The 17,474-nt window shown below is 33.2% G+C and overlaps 1 long non-coding RNA gene across 1 annotated transcript in view; it reads left to right on the top strand.

The window, feature by feature from the left end:
* LOC138810618 (uncharacterized) overlaps positions 1-17,138 on the top strand; it is a 60,703-nt gene extending 43,565 nt beyond the window's left edge. Inside the window, exon 3 of the long non-coding RNA XR_011367200.1 lies at positions 17,078-17,138. This is a non-coding gene — a long non-coding RNA (uncharacterized lncRNA). The remainder of the gene's footprint in view (positions 1-17,077) is intronic.
* The last annotated feature ends 336 nt before the right edge of the window (positions 17,139-17,474 follow it).

Here is a 17,474-nt window from a genome sequence, read left to right on the forward strand (position 1 = left end):
TAACTCTCTTTATTTCTTCCCTTTGACTTCCCCTCACATCTTCCAAGTGATAGTTTCCTGGTATTCATTTTGTTGGATTAAAAGTTCAATTTTATAAGAAATGACACCTTTTAAATACTGCTCTGAAAAATGAAAACTTTGGTTAATACTGTTGTTTAACTTGCATAAAATTCTGGCTTCCAAATATGCGACAGAACATGGGTCCTTTGTGTGTATGGCTCTGACTTCATTTACTTAACATATTTTTATATCTATCCCTTTCTTTGCAAATAATGTAACAGTCCTCATAATGGATAGATGTAATCCAATTTTGTATATATGACATACTTTCTACAACCATCCCTCTGTCAAAAGGCATCTTGGCTGTTTCCATAACTTGGCTGTGGTGAATAGTGCAATAATGAACAAGGTTGTGAAAGTGATTTTACTGTAACCTTTTGGAAGAATTCATCACTCTCTTTCTGGGAGCAATCCTCTAGCCAGTTTTCTAGAATAAGCACATTCTTCCTTTCATCTCCATCACAAGATATTGCAAGTCCTCAAATACACACTCTACCATACATGTCTCAATAAGCTAAAACCACACTATGCCCATATTCTTAAAATATATTTTTAATACTTACATAAATTTAGTGAGAACCTTCTATGTGCTTTCCTAATGTGGGAATGAGAGACATGACAACAGAGTAAAAGTATGAAATATACATTTTAATTAGCTATTATTATATTTAAAACTTTTTCAGCTCTAACTCACAGACTCACTCACTATTATTTTAATCTTTATTTGATTACTTCATCTATCCCCTAAATTATAACAGGTGAGTTAAATACAGACAAAAAATTGTGGTTTGATTTTGACACTCATGTGTGAGGATGCACAATATGGGCAAATAGATGGATTGGAATTAATAGCAATTACCCATTTTGTTAAAGTAGAGATGGTTTTTTTCCAAACTGATACATATTTCATTCAACAAAAAGAAACTTGTAAAAATTCCCTTTGTTTTGCTCTTCATTAACTTTTGTTTCCATTTTATTTTATAATGAAGGATGATTTCATATATGTACTGTAGATACAAAAATATGTTAAACTATTTCTACCCCTATGTATTGATATATACATACATACATATATTACACAGGTTACAATGATAATTTATAACTTCTGTAACTATACAATTTACTAAATTATTAAAAACATCGATGGTTCATGCCTTGAATCCTGGTTACTCAGGAGGCCGAGATCTGATGAACATGGTTTAAAGCCATCCTCGGCAGGAAAGTCCATGAGCCTCTTATCTCCAAACAACCAACAGAAAATAAGAATAGGAACTGTGGCTCAAAGTAATAGAGTGGTAGCCTTGAGAGAAAAAGCTCAGGGACATCACCCAGGCTCTTAGTTCAATAACTACAATCTACCCCAAAAAATCTATCTAATTTACATCTGTGTAAGTAGAGTATTTCCATCACCCAAATGCACATCCATGCTCATTTGCAAGGTAAATCTGTTTTGTCTGAAGTACCACTAAACATTATCACTAAAGTAGCATTGGAACGTGGGTTCATTCTATATCTCTAATGGATTTTTCTCCACTAAAATACTCAAGTGTTACAATTATTCCAATTATTTAAAATCATACCTTTTTTCTTTAATACCCCTAATATTACAGTTTGAATTCAGTGTCTTGTGCCCCCTAAATGGGTGTTCTTTCCACTTTGTCATGTGTCCAGCCCTAAATTATCCTGACAATTTTGCAGATAGACACTGGCTTCCTACATGTGTAAGATCTTAGCCTCAGTCCACTTTATGTTATTCTTCCTGGAATTTAGATTAACAAGTGCATGGTATTAGGTAAAGTTTTTTTCTGTCTAGTCTGGGCGTTAGCCACTGTTCTCACATCAGTGCACTCCCATGTAGTCAGGATTTTCATAAGCTTGTCATAGCTGATTTTTAAAAAAATCTTTGCATTTCCTGCAGGTTCTTGAGTACTGAATTAATTGTGTTTTCTTGTCTTGTTTTGTTTCATTTGAATGTATGTGTTGAGTTGTTCCTCACTTTTCCTTGTTTCTTTCCCTGATGTTCTTACCTAAAGTGCTGAGAAACCAATTTTTCTTTCTCAAGATTGTCAGGGTGAACATTATTTATTTTAAAGCAATTTCAGTAACAATTAAACACCTTCATATCTATGAATGGTATACAAATGCTAAGCGCTGAGAAGGGTGTTTGTACTTTCACGGTAGACTTTGTCATACACAGATCATGAAATATATGAAGATAATATAACTACAGATGCATGCCAGGAGGAGAAAAACCTATTATTAATGGTGTGACAGAGGCTTCCCTTCTAGTGAAAGAAATATATTGCTTTATGTAGGATTTCACAAAATCATATTGCTAGGAAGATCCTAAGCAATCCTCTAATACTATAGACTTGAGAGTGATGAATTGACTTCCTTAATAATTTACTTTTGGGTCAAATAAATGCAGGCATCCAAAAAGAGTGTAGATTTTAGAGAAACATGATGAATTTTATGTAAATAGGTCCTTAGCTGATTTTGTTAATTTGTGAGCTAATACAGGGAAATAAAGTACAGCAAGGTAAAAAAATAAAGAACTTCACATTGAAATACTCATTTGTGTGTGTGTGTGTGCGGTGCATGTGCTCATGCATGCACTCATAATTCTTGAGGCTTGATAGTGCCTGGGAACTATTCCTCAGCTTCTGTGCCCAAGGATAGTGGTCTACAACTTCAGCCACTTCTGTGGGGTTTTTTTGTTTTTGTTTTTGTTTTGTTTTTGTTTTTGTTTTTTTTTTTTAGATAATCGCTTGTATTTTCATGATTGGACTGGCTTTGAAATGGTCATGAGATTTCAGACTCCCTATTAGCTAGTTAAGCTTATTCAGCCTCTGAGTACCTAGTTAAAATTCTGGCTGTCCTCTTTGCTTCACTGCTCTTTTATTCATTTCCTGAGGTAATCACAAGCCTAAGTCATATATATGTCTAATTGCTTTAAAAATACTGTTACTGCTTGGCACCAGGGGCTCCTATCTGTACTCTTAACTACTTAGGAGGCTTGAGAACAGAACCCAGGCCAAAAGTTTAGTGGAATTCCTTCTCAATCTATAGCTGGCTGCATTGGATCATTTCCACCATCCTTCACTATCTAGTTACTACGATTGGAAGGACTGTGGATCCAGGCCAGTCAAGGTAGCAGGCTGGACAAGTTGGTGTTCATCTCGGATGCCACTGATGATGAGAAAGCTAAAAGGACAGATCAGGTGCATGTTCTTGTGGAAAGGAAACACCTATCCTAAAATTAACCACTGATACGACGCCGGCCTAGCAGGAAAAATATACCCCAAGTTGAAATACCCACAATTTCCCACAACCAAAATAAGTATATACATGAACATTCAAAAACTTAGTACAATCTGTTCTTTGCTCTAATATCAGCTTCATCTGATTATCGTATGATGTGACAGAACAGTTTCTTCATTAATCTTATGATAATTTAAAAAGACCTAAAAAAATTCTTTCTCACTTATTAAGTGCAAATTAATGGCAAATTTCATCATTTCTTACATATTTGACTACCACTATAAATTCATCTTATGATTATCATTAATAGTAATATATTCTGATTTATTACTTTACTTTGTAACAGTTTTTAAACTTTTTGCTTTTTTGCTGAAGTTGAAATATTTAAATAGTATCATCAAAGTATATTCCTTGGGTATTTAGGGCAGTTTTTTACGAAGTTTTTAACCAATGGATTCTAAGAATTCTTAATTGGTATATCATTTGGTTTATTTTAAATTTCAATTTAATTTTATTTTAATGGTAGTGTACACAGGAGTTACAGTTACATAAATAAGGTAAAGTAATGAGTACATTTCATAGGGAAGGAACATTGTTATCTCTTCCATCGATTTTTTTTGTACACTCAAAAGAAGAACTACTGATGCTTTTGTAGTTGCTATTGATACATGGGTAATTTTGCTTTCTTTGTTAATGCATTTTTATTATAAAATCAATATACAGAGGGTTTATACTTAATTAAGTCAACTAAAGAGTACACTTCATTTTATTTTCTAAATTTCAAATTTTGGGCTTAAATTATTTCCTTTGTTTCTTTAGGGCAATTCATTTTTTTCAGAGTTGTACGATTAGTTAACTTAATATTTAACATATGACTATTTAAAAATTATTTTCTTAATTTTTATATGGCTATTGATTTTAAATAAATTTATTTTCTTATAGTTATAAACATATTTGTCCAGGTAACAAATACTTACTGTATTTTCAAGAAGCACATACTTTATTAAGAAAGTCTTGGTCACTCTTTGGAAATATTTTTACTTGAATTAAAAAAAAAAGTTTGATCTCCGCATTGTGATTTGTGGCATCCATTTTCTAGCTATGGTGGGAAGTGCAAATAGGGTTTGTAATTCGAGAGATACTGAGAAACTCTGTGACCTTATTATAAAACTATTCAGAATGAAATGATTAGAGATATAGCCATCGCTAGTGTTATATAGGGCACCTCGCTATCATATTCTAAATCTTGAGTTAAAATACCAGTAACATCAATCTTTTGTCAAAATAAAAGGACACATGTTTAAAAATGTTTATTATTTAAACTTATTTGCCAAGATTCTCATGTCTTCTAATAATTTTCAATTTACTTAATCTATTAAAATCCAAGTATATTGTGATTGTTTTATTTCTACTAAACTTTTAAATTGTACGAGCAATATTAAGATTTCATATATTATCATACTTTTACTATTTGTGATAATTTCCTCCATTTAGTATGATAATATCAATATTCCAAATGTGTTTATGTGGTGTGTATGTGTGTGTTTAAGTGGTTTGTGTGTTTGTGTGCTTTGTGTGTACTTTGTAAAGTTTGGGAGATCACACCATTGCTTCACACATGCTAGGCCAATGTTTTACCACTGGGCAATACTGCCTTGTTATAATCCAAATAGTGTTTTAAATCATGACTTTGAAACTTTCATTCCTAGTATGTTTTTTCAAAATTATATATGATAAAATGTGATACATATTCTATCCACGCTAGCAATTTTTATTGTTATTTAGAATATTCCCACTGCCTTTCCACTTCCAAACTCTTGTGTTTGTTATTGATAAAGGTTTTACTTTGCTTCTCTCTTCATTCTTTCTCCCTTTATAGTTTAGCTATTCTTTCTTCTATTTCTTTGGGAATTAATTATCATATTCCTATTAAATTTCCTTACATTGTAACAGGTATATACAATGCTTTATTTCCTATTTTATTTTTTCCCATTTTTACTGACTTTTGGTCCAAACTATTAGATGGATTAAAAAGAAACTTGACTCAGGACACTTTACTTTTCTCCTTCTCTTCTCTGAAGTCTTTCTGTTTTTTGAAACACAATAGCAATGACATATAGCTCCTATGTGGTCCATCATTCTTTCCCCTCTCACTCTCCTCTGTTGTAAAGCTCAAGTTGTTATCATTCAGATTTAGTATGCTACAGCATTATCTAAATCTTAACTCATTCCTAAATTAATTTTATTTGTTTCCAGTATTCTCTAAAGGCATTTCTCTATGTATACTATCTGGGGTCTTGTGTTTTTCCAAGGTACAAAATATGAGTGACTATCAAACATCTAGATATCTCTGTAGAATATTGGTCCACCTGCTCAATAAATTCGTATGTAAATTCAAGGAATACAGGTCAGTCAGAACAATCTTGTAAAATGGTGTAGCTTCAGCCTTCATACTAGCTTTGAATCTTATTACCATGTTTAGTAGTGAAGATAAAATAGTTCTACTATAAGAGCAGATACATAGAAGAATGTAACAGATTTGTCAAAAATCAATTCTTAGTTTTATGAACAATAGATTTTGAAAACTATCCTATGACTTTATGAAATAAAAATAAAATCTTAAATGGGTGTATTGACACTATTGTCTCTTGAGATTTAAAGAATGATCTTAGAATACTACCTCAATCCTTTTTTGTTTTGTTTTGTATTTTTGTCATTCATGGGGCTTGAACTCTGGGCTTAGGCGCTGTCTGTGTGCTCTTCCGCTCAATGTGAGTGCCCTACCGCTTGAGTCACAGCACCAGATCTGGTTTTCTAGAGGTTTATTGGATATAAGATTCTCATGGACGTTTCTGCCTGGGATGGCTTTAAACCGTGATCCTCAATTCTCAGACTCCTCAGTAACTAGGGTTACAGATATGAGCCTCAGACACCCGTCCTACCTCCATCCTTATACAAAAATTTAAAATAAAAATGATTATCAAACTAAATGTGACATGTGAAAACCTATAAAACATAAATGTAAAATTTCATGACATTGCATCACTAAGGGTTTCTAAAAAGTTGACATGGAAAGCATTAGTGGCTAAAGAAAAGCAAGAATAAACTGGATTATATCAAGTGATAGCTTTTCATAATTCAAAGGATACTATAACCGAAGTGAAAACATATCCAACAGATAGAGGGAACATATTTGTTAATGCTACAATGTTAATGTTACAATATTTCTGAATCTTAAGTATTTTTATATCTTCTAATTCTATATAAATTTTTACCTGAATAGGATATTTCTTTGAAGAACATATATAAATTAATAGTCAATAGGAGGAGCATATGAAATAAGTTCTTCTTTAGTTTCTAAGAAAAAAGACAAAGAAAACTCACTAGTTTGACCCTAATATAAAAAGATGACAGAAAATATAGTAATGCATTTGTGGAGAAAATGATAAACTCTACATAGGAGAATGATTTGTATAATACTGCGATCATTTTAGCAAGCAAGATTGCAAGTCTTCAAAAGGTCAGAGAGAATTTTATATGATCCAGCCATTAAACTTCTATGTATGTATTAAAGAGAAGTAAAAAACTTGTTTGGACAGGGAATGTAGTTCATTGACAGTGCACTTGAATAATATGTGTGAGACCCTGGAAATAATCCCCAAAACAAATGTGAAAAGACACACTATAGAGGATGTATGCTGGACAAACTCCTATAAGTGAATTTTATATCTTTTTTAATGTCTGTTCTAAAATTTGCAGCATTTCTATTTGAGGAAATGCAAGTTTGTGAAAATTAGGCTTGGAAAACCTATTATTGTACAATTTAATTCCAAAGCACTAAAATGTATACAATAAAAGGAGATTATATATTGATGTGAATTTCATGTCAGCAAAAAAGTAAACTATTGTTAAAAACACTTCACACAAATTGCAGAATACCTAAAAAGATGTGTTCAGTGTTGGCTAAAAATTCCTTGTAAACTACAGCGTTTAAAACAAAGATGTGATTTCTGTGTACTTTGAGTTTTTTTGGTCCGTTGTTTTTTTGAGTTTATACAGAGATAACTCAATCAAAAAGTGTATGTGATAACTGTAATATCTAAGAATTATGCATCACTTATAACTAATTGATAACCTTTTCTGGAAGAAACTTTTAGCAAATCACAGATGACCCAAATCTACGCATCTGCATTCTGTGAAAGTCATATGTTACTTCCTCAATCCAATTGTATTCTCTACTTCGCTAGGAAAATAAAATATTCTTAAGGTAAGAGCCAATAGCAGCGAAAAGAAACAAAATACATAATCATCTTAATATATTTGTGAAAATAACAAATGAAATAAAACAATTCCAATATTAGTACCTATGAAGATGCTCCAGAATACCAATATCCATTGAATTTTTGGAATTTTAATTTCTACCAACATATAAAAACTAGAACAAGAAAACAAATATAGTCTTAGAGCAAACCAGCCTTGGACTAATTTTTTAAATTGTTTTGACATTACAAAATAATTGATCCCCTGGGAAGGTATGTGAAGGGTAAAAAAAGGAGGAAGCTGCAATGCTTGATAAGAAATGTACTCATTTTCTTGTCCATGTAATTGTAACTCCTCTGTGCAGTATGTTCACAATAAAAAATAAAATTTATAAAAAAGTGAGGAAAAGGAAAAAAAGGAAAAAAAGAAAAGAAAAAAAAAATCAAAAGAATTGATACAATTAAGATAATGATTTTTCCTATGGAAATCAATTTAAAATATTTATTACGTATTATAGCTCAAATACCAAACAAGATTATTTTTATACAATCATTACAAATATCATTTTATTGCTATAGTAAAATAGAATAAAAGACCAGTCCTAATATACTATCATTATTCTTAATTCCTAATCATTACCTAAATATCTTAAACTAAATAGTCATGTCTTTAACATAAATGTAAATATTCTATAGTTTTTACTTAACATTTTCCAGAGGCTTGTATTCTTGTTTCTAAGAAATGTTCACAGCAGTTAAAAGGTGCTTTTTTGAAATTAATGTGATATATATTGTTGTTGTTTGCAAGCCCTGGGCATTATCCCTAAGATTTTTTATGCTAAAAGCCAGCATTCTAAAACTTGAGGCACAGAGGTAACTCCTGTTTTTAGTGGTTAAATGGAGATAAGAATCTAACAAATACTTTTTTGCTGGGGGGGGAGGGTCCAGTCATGGGGCCTGAACTCTGGCCTGGGCGCTGTCCCTCAGCTCTTCAGCTCAAGGCTAGAGCTCTACCACTTGATCCACAGCGCCACTTCCAGCTTTTTTCTTTTTGCTTATGTGGTGCTGAGGAATCGAACCCAGGGCCTCATGCATGCAAGGCAAGCGCTCTACCACTAAGCCACCTTCCCAGCCCCCTAAAAAGTATTTTCCTCTCTGAGCTAGTTTCGAACACAATTCTAAGATCTCATTAACCAGAATAGCTCAAATTATAGGCATGAGTCACTGGCACTTGGTTTGATGTATTTTTTTAATTTTAATTATGTTTTAAGATTTTTGTTTCACTATAAGGTACATCATTCTACACATAAATTCAGATATATGTATATATTTCTGATGACAAATAATCTCTAAAATGTATGTCTTTCTTCATATAATATATATATATATATATATATTTCTGAAGACAGACTTCCTCTAAAATTTTTATGCTACTATTTTTTGATCTTTTTCATTTCAAAGATATACAGTCTATTGTTCCAAATGTTTCCTAGAATAAAATAACTAATATTTCAATAGAATGTAGAATCTATTACTTTCAAGGGAATTTTAGATATACACATGATATTGCAGTAACATTTACAGTATGTTACTTGAAATAATTCTGTTCACACTCTTAAATATTTGTGTGTAGTGGTGTGGAGAGAGGAAGTTCATTCATAGTGGTAAGAAATTTGCAATACTTCCAAAATCTATTCCATAATTTGTTATAAGCACATAGTCAATCTACCTGTTATGGTTTAGTTTTTTTGTTTCTTTATTTGTGCAAATCTTTAATATGGATGCATGCACAGTGGTAACATTAAAAATATTAATCCAGATTTTGTGCATATTTATATTTCTCTTGGGAAAACTAATGAGCTCCCAGAAAATGTCCATAAGGAGCCTTTCAATTCTAATATCACGGTTTGTCTTAAAATGCTTTAAATTCTACACACTCTAATGTGGACACAGGGTCATATTATGGAACTTTTCTCTTCAGAGTGTGAGCACTACCCTATTGCTTAACATGGACAATATACCTTCATACATATACTGGGCATGTCAAAGAAGAAGTGGTAGTTGAACAATTTTCTTAGCAGTTTTTACAGATGAAATGGAAATAGAGCACCTATGAACTCAAAAGGATTGTGCAAAGAAGACAAGGGCACAATTTAAAATGTGCCATGACATGCTGAAGTATATTTTCAAATAATGTGCTCAGGTGTGAGGGTGTGTTCAAAGTACAGATTCAGACAATGTACTTGGATATCTTGGGGTGGGGGAACTACTTTAACCTCTTCTGGGATAAATGTACAAGAACAAGCCTATAACTCTGACTCTAATCAGCCACATCATCAACTAGGGATATTTTCCAACTGCAAAGTGAGAAAAAAAAAGGCTCATCACAGTTAGTATTCGGGTTGAAGCAATGGCAATCACATAACTTTTCTTATAAGTTTTCAATTGTTTTGGAGCATTAAAGTAGGAAAAAGCCAAATAATTATTTTGCATGTACCTAAATTAAATGGGATGTATTCTACTGGTCTCTCTTTAACTTGAAAGTTATAGATTATGTCTTATTTACTCTATCTTGGGACAGTGATCTGCTGCCAGTTATTTTCTTCTCGTCCCCTTCTTTTGCCCTTCCACTTACATAATTATTAGTTAAAGAGACAAACTTAAGCTTGCATTTATAAATTCTTCAAAATTATCTGAACTACTTTATACTTCTGGCAGCCTCCTATATCTTTCTCAAGGGAAATATTTTTGACACTACCATTTTTATCCTCCATGATATTGGATAGCTTCCTGCCTAATTCAGTGCAAGATATACATGAAACTCATCCAGATTTCTCAAAACTCGTACCACCATAAAATCCTATCTTACATAGAAATCATGCTTTTAGAATGTCTGGGGAAGTGGCATCTCTCATTTTTGAATGACCCTAAGTGATACTTACATGGAGTCATATTTTAAACCAATATGCCACTCAGTAGATGAACGAATTGACAAAATGGGTTTATGTATGCACGGTGGAATTCTATACTTCAAATTCATACGGGGCTGGAAAGTCTAGGAAAAATCCCACTAAAACCTGTTGCAACAATGAGAAGTACAGAATGTCATGTCAAAACCAGCTTTACAATGTCGGTGTGTGGGGGGGAGGGGGTAAGATTGGGTGGGGGGGAGGGGGGAGGCTGGGAAGGGAGGTGAAGGGTAAACAAAGGAGGAGGCTGCAATCCTTGGTAAGAAATGTATGCATTATCCTGCCCATGAAATTGTACCCCCTCTGTACAGTATGTTCTCAAATAAAATTAAAAAAAAAAGACATAAAGAAAGAGATTCCGTGGTTTCCTCATTTGTAATAAGTAGGAAATGTCTAGGATATTCCTAGCAGTTGAGCAGAATTGCTCAATAACTATGTATGTATGACCATATAAGATGATGATGAGCAAAATGGACTCCTGGATATGGGAACAGAGTTTTCTGTTGGTGGTTGTTGTTTTTAATGTACTATGTGATTTCTTTTTTCTTTTGTGTTTTCCCTTTGGTTTATCCTTGTTATATTTGATTTCAATATCCCGTGTATTGTATATACATTCATATTAATTTGGCAAGGGAAGAGGAACAACGAAATGGCAAGACAAAGAACAAACGGCAAACCAATGCAATAGCAATACTCACAAAACAACATGTTGGAAATTTACATTACAATTTATGAGGGGTCAATTGGGCTGAAGGAAAACTGTGAGAAAAATGGGGGAGGGGGTAAAAAGTTACACATGTTATGTATTCAGTACCTTATAATTACTACAACCCCTTCTATATATCACCTTGATGATATAATTAAAATAAAAATGAGCTGTATAAAATATAATATTACTGTATTGGTATAGTAAATATTATTCTATGTGTATTAACTTTTTAAGAAATGAAGATTTTTGGCTGCTAATTTGAATTAATTACCCCTTCATCAGAGGGTCATCAACTTGAATATCATCAAACTATTCAATATTTTCAGAATATAATTGTCATTATTTTGAAAAAAACATTGTTTTAGTATTGTCTCATACTAAAACAAAAATAGTTCAATTCTGTTGGAACTCCTAACTTTTAAAACGGAATAATTGTTAAGAGGACAGAGTATATATGTTCTTCAACATTCCTATGACAACTAATTACTCATTTTCAAATTCTGAACATGCAACACTAGAGACATTCAAAACAGTACCTGTTTGCATTTTATTTAATTCTGCAATAAGTACTGTTTTCAATGGGGCGTTACATATTTAAATTCAACAGAAAAAATAGCCACAGTCGGGTAGAAGGTAAAACTATGAAGTGTCTATATTAATTCCTCAAGAGTAAACATTTGTTCATCAAAGTAAGCCATCATTTCTATAATCATCAATCCCAAGTTTTTATGCCATAAAGTCATCCTAGCCCCAAAATTTCCAACTTGTAATGTGCACCTTAAGATTCCTTAAATTCACAACATGACAAGCATATAACTATTGTGAAAAAATACTACACTTCTGCTAATGTGATGCCCTTCGTATTGTGGAAAGAACACTACACTAAACTTTGCTGCATCATTTTCCACCCAGTGTTATCCTTGAGATCAGAACACTTGCAAATATTATTTATAGTTATATATTTTATCTACCATAGATATTCAGGAGATCTGAATGTCTGAATATTAAGATCTGAAGACTCTGGTTCAAATCCCACCCAGGAAGGACGGTTCCTTAGATTCTTACCTCCAATAAACTGCTCACGTAAAACCTGACACAAGTGGCACTGAGGTTCAAGTGGTAGAGCAGTAGCCTAGAGCAAAAACAGGCTCAGGGACAGTGCCCAGACCTAGAAGTTAAGATGTCACACAATTACTCTCTTCATACCATGTTACACCAAAGTCTCAAAAAGTTGCTCTTTTGGTAAATTTATAAATTAATAGCATCAATTTGTTGTCAACTTTATCTAGATTATTCACATTATCATGTTACTTATGAACTGTTGAAATTAACTGTTAACTAAGTTCTAATTATACCTTACATGAAAGAATATTTTAGGCAAATAGAATGCCAGAATCATTTGTGAATTTGTAAATTAAATCTTCTACTTAAAAAGAATTTGATAGTAAAGTATAGAATATTAAATTACAAACAAAAATATTTACTTTAAATCTAAATTCTTATTTAGCCAGGTCTACAAAGTCCTACTTTAAATGAACTTTCCTATTTCTCTAGGCTTAAGCTTTTGAAATTCTTCATCATTTCTTTAGAATCTAACAGAATGATGGTTGCTTTTTCAAATTCTTGGTTGGGAATCATGAGCTCTTTTGCATCTAGTAATGTTCTGTAATGAAGACGACATTTAAACACAACTGAGGATTATATATGAGTTGCATTTCTATAGGAAACTTGACTTCTCAAAACATATTGAAAAAATTAGCCCAAACTTCCAAATGTGTATTCCTTTCTGGCTTATTTTTTATTCCTTTCTGGGTTTGTTTTATTGACACAAAATTATACTACCTATTGCACTGAAAGTATCACTATGTCATTCCACTCTCTAATCAGCTGAGTTAGTCTGAGTGCTAGAATTCCTGGCTTGTATCACATTGTCCTACCATAGTTTTTTGATTTATTTAATCTAGATACAGACTAGCAATTCTGAACTTCTCCAATAATATTTTTCACTAGAGTGATGGCTCAGGCTGTTTATGTACTATTTTCAAAGATGTTCTAACATTTGACACAGGATATGAACATTTTCAGGTGCACTGAACGGGTCTCTGATTCATTCCTCTCTGGATCCGATCCCTTTATTAATGATGACTTGAATTTCTTACTATCTCTGTTCCCACCTATGTAATATTCTCAAGCTTTTTGGGGAAATTTCACTTGAGGACTTTCTACTATTAAAAATTATCACTTGATTTTATTTTTACTCAAGACATATTTTCTAACTTTTCTACAGAATCTGAGAGTTGTTCCATATGTGTGTTTGAACATATAAGTGCATCTGTGTGTATGTGTGTATTTGTATGTATATATGTATGCAAAAACCTGAAGCCCTTCTTCAGCAATCTTGCCCATAACTAGTATTCCATCACTTGAGACATTATTCTAATGCATCTTTTGCCTGGTTAATTATAGTATTTTGCCCAAGCTCGATACAATCTGAACTTCCCAGACTGCTTTACATTCTTAAGTTTTATTTCTCCAGGGGTATCAACTTTTGAACTGCAACCATTTTAGTGAGTGTAAAATCTGTTTTCCAGAGTTTTAACTCGAGTTCATATAAAGATAGATGAACATACACATTACATATGCTGAGTATACACTGTTAGAAATGTGATCATAAGCAGGGTTCAAGTGTTTCACACCTGTAATCCTAGCTAATTAGGAGGCTGAGATCTGAGGATTGCAGTTCAAATCCAGCATGAGTAGGAAAGTTTCTGAGGCATTTATCTCTAATTAACCACCAGAAAACTGGAAGTGGTGTGGGGTTCAAAGGTAGAGAAAAAGTTTTGAGCTGAAGAATAGAGGGACAGTGCCCAGGCCCGGAGTTCAGGCCCTACTACCATCAAAAAAAAGAAAGAAAAGAAAAAGTAAAAGAAATGTAATCTTAGCCACTAGTTCATTGCTAGTATAATTCCTACTCTCGACATGGCCTTTTTTCCAGTTAAGTCCATGGTCTTATATCTGAATTGCTTGGAACCAGAATTATTCTTCCATTCTACTTTTTACAAATTTGAATGATTAGCTATCATGATTTAGAGGTAGTAGAAGAAAGAGACTGTTCTCATCCTTCATGTTCCACTTAGTAGTAATGCTTTCTCTATGTCACTCCCATAGATCTACATACTGGCCTTGGCTTTATTATTTGAAAGTTGTCTTTTTTACAGAGTCTTGTATAGAGTATTGAACCATTATACTTAAATACAGAACTTCTCTTTCTCCTATTCCTATTGTTTCTCCTTCTGTTAACTTATGTACACTTGGATAATAATGCACAACACAAACACTGACAAAAAATGTTTCTGAGTACCTTCTTCCCACTTAAAATAGGTCTGAATTTACAGAGCACTTAGGAAATTTGAACTTAATGTACTCCAGGATATTGTTTTACTTTTTCATGTTTTTTATTGTGAAAATGGTGGACAGAAGGGTTAGAGTTACATAAGTAAGTTAATGACTACATTATCTAACGAGCATTGTTACCTCCTATTTTGTCTTTCCCCTGCCATGCCTTTTCTCCCCACAACCCCAACTCTCCCCTCCTATCCCCAAGTTGTAAAGTTCGTTTTGAACATAGTGTTTTGTTCGTCTCATTGTTACAACAGGTCATACTGTATCCTTGTTTCACCATTTTATTTCCCTTCCCCTCCCCACATTAGAAAAATGTATGTGCAAGGTCACTGATATCAAACAGTGGAAATGGGTTATACCATGGAGGAAGAAAATGGAAGAGAAAAAAAACCACATAATATATATTAGATACATTAAAAACAATAGTAAGAAAGAAAAAAAACAAGTTATGCCCCTATTTTGGGGCTCATTTCACTTAACATAATCTTATATGGCCATTTGTACATGGATAATGTTTTATAAGCCATGTAAATTCCATATTTTCTCGTTACTAAGTTGTCTCTGAAACACGTGTTACCTCATGCCCAAAGATGTCTTTGTGCTATTTCAATGAAGCCAGAAAATATTCACTTTGCCTGGAGCAGCACCGTAGATTGTTACTGAAGTAACAATAAATATGTCCTCCTTTTCCATGTTGTTACATTAATGAGTCAAGCTATTGGACTCTTACTTTAGCATCCTCTGATGTCTGTGGCGGTGGACTTAGTATAAATAATTATTAGTAGAGAAATATAGAAAGACAGATTTTTAGAAAGCAATGGAAATCAGATAGGAAAGAATAACATAGAATGGCATTCAATTTATCACACAGAGATTAAGAACTAGCCTAAGTGATATAGAATGCTAAAGATAATGAAGAATAAGCTTGGTTTATAACTAGTTCTTCAATAATCAAATATGGTTCCCTAGAAGAATTTCTGGTATAATTTAGTTATTATTATTGTGAGGTCTGCTCCTGGATGGTTCCTCTCAGCAAAGTCTCCACCCAGTACCTGTGTTACCTAGGCAACTAGGACACCTGGAAGAGGTCACATCTGCATCCGCTGAGGTCAATCTGAATTTGATGTGGCCACACTTTTCTGCACCCATACCCTAGATAAGGCCTAGCCCAGGCCCAGACGCCCTCTCTCTGCTCTTTTCTAGCTCTTTCTCAGGTCTTTCCTTCTCTTCTCTTTCCCAGCTCTCTTCTCTTTCCTAGCTCTCCCTTTCCCACCTCTTTCCCAGATGCTCTCTTTTCTAGCTCTTTTCTCTCTTTGCTAGCTCTTTTCTCTTTACCAGCTCTCTCTTTCCCAGCTGTTTCTCCTTCCCAGATCTCCCAGCAATCTTTCTCAGGCCTTTCCCCACCACGTGGAGGACCAAGATGGCCTGGTGCCAGCTGGAACTAAGAATAAACCTACTCCTTACCTGAATACCACGTGCATGGTGCTGTTTTTACTCGGGTATCTCTTTTTTAAAAAAACTAACAATTCTCATTTATTTCTTCCATCTGGATTTATTCCTTCACTTCTATCACAACTATTAATTAGCTGGTGCCTTTTTAGTGCCATACTGAGCAAAAAGATTTCCAATTCTCACTGAGACGACCCTTCTCATTGTGATTAGCAGTGACCACTCAAAAACCTGGAATCTTTGAATTTCCAGGATTAATCTTTAGTTGATATCTAAGCACATTCCTGACATTAATTGCAGTGACTTACTAACAAAATGTTTTTTTTCTCAACACTGCCTTCTAATATAGGTAAAGTACATGAATTAAGAAATATTCTTAAGTTATTATTGGAAGGAGCAATTTTATATTAAAATATAGGTTCTTTATTTGGCATTTATTAGCTAAAGAATTTTTTGCCAGTCCTGGGGATTGAACTCAGGGCCAGGGAACTCTTCCTGAGATTTTTCTTTTCTTTTCTTTTCTTTTTTGCTTAAGGCTTGCACTCTACCACTTGAGGCACAGCACCACTTCCTTTACTGTTTATGTGGTACTGAGGAATTGAACCCAGGATTCTTGCATTCTAAGCAATCACTGTACCATGAAGCCACATTCCCAGAGCCCTAAATGACTTTCTTAATATGGCATTACTTTTTCATTAGATTACTATGTAGTATAATTTAGGCTAGGTGGTAGAAAAGGAAGTGGAAAACAATACTAAGTCCAGTAAGGCTAACATTCCTATCACATCCCTAAAGAAGTACAGTGTTAAGACCTGCAGGACTCATAGGGATGTTGCATGTTACATTATTATATAAAAAAACATAAAAATTCATCCCTGACATCCACAACATTATACTTACACATTCAAATTCAAGAGCCAAAAATCTAAACCTTTTTATTGATTGATTTTATTTATTGTATTTCCTAGGAAGGAAGAAGGAGAATGTAGAAGGTGATGTTGGAAAAATATGTATATTGGCTCCTAGTCCACATTTTTGCACATTTAAAAAGTGCTACTGATGAACTCCACATCTACTTTAATATGCTGTCTGCAAAAAATGCAGAAAATGAAGACATTTATTCTGGTGGATAGTCACATATATTAACAAAATACAGTTCTGGATAAAAAAGTTACCATTATAAAGTCTTGTCTATAAAATTGTTTCATGTCCTACTAGAACAAAATGTAGTCTTGAAATTAGTCCAGCTTTCTTTGAGATTTTATGCTGTCTCAGTATTAAGATGTTCTCTAATTCCAGTAACATGGAAGCATAAAAGACATGATTTGAAGATCTCAGTAGTTTGAGAAACAAAAGTACATAATA

The sequence above is a fragment of the Dipodomys merriami genome, unplaced genomic scaffold (assembly GCF_024711535.1).
Source record: "Dipodomys merriami isolate MVZ:Mamm:240054 unplaced genomic scaffold, mDipMer1.0.p SCAF_500, whole genome shotgun sequence".
Classification (NCBI taxonomy): Eukaryota; Metazoa; Chordata; class Mammalia; order Rodentia; family Heteromyidae; genus Dipodomys; species Dipodomys merriami.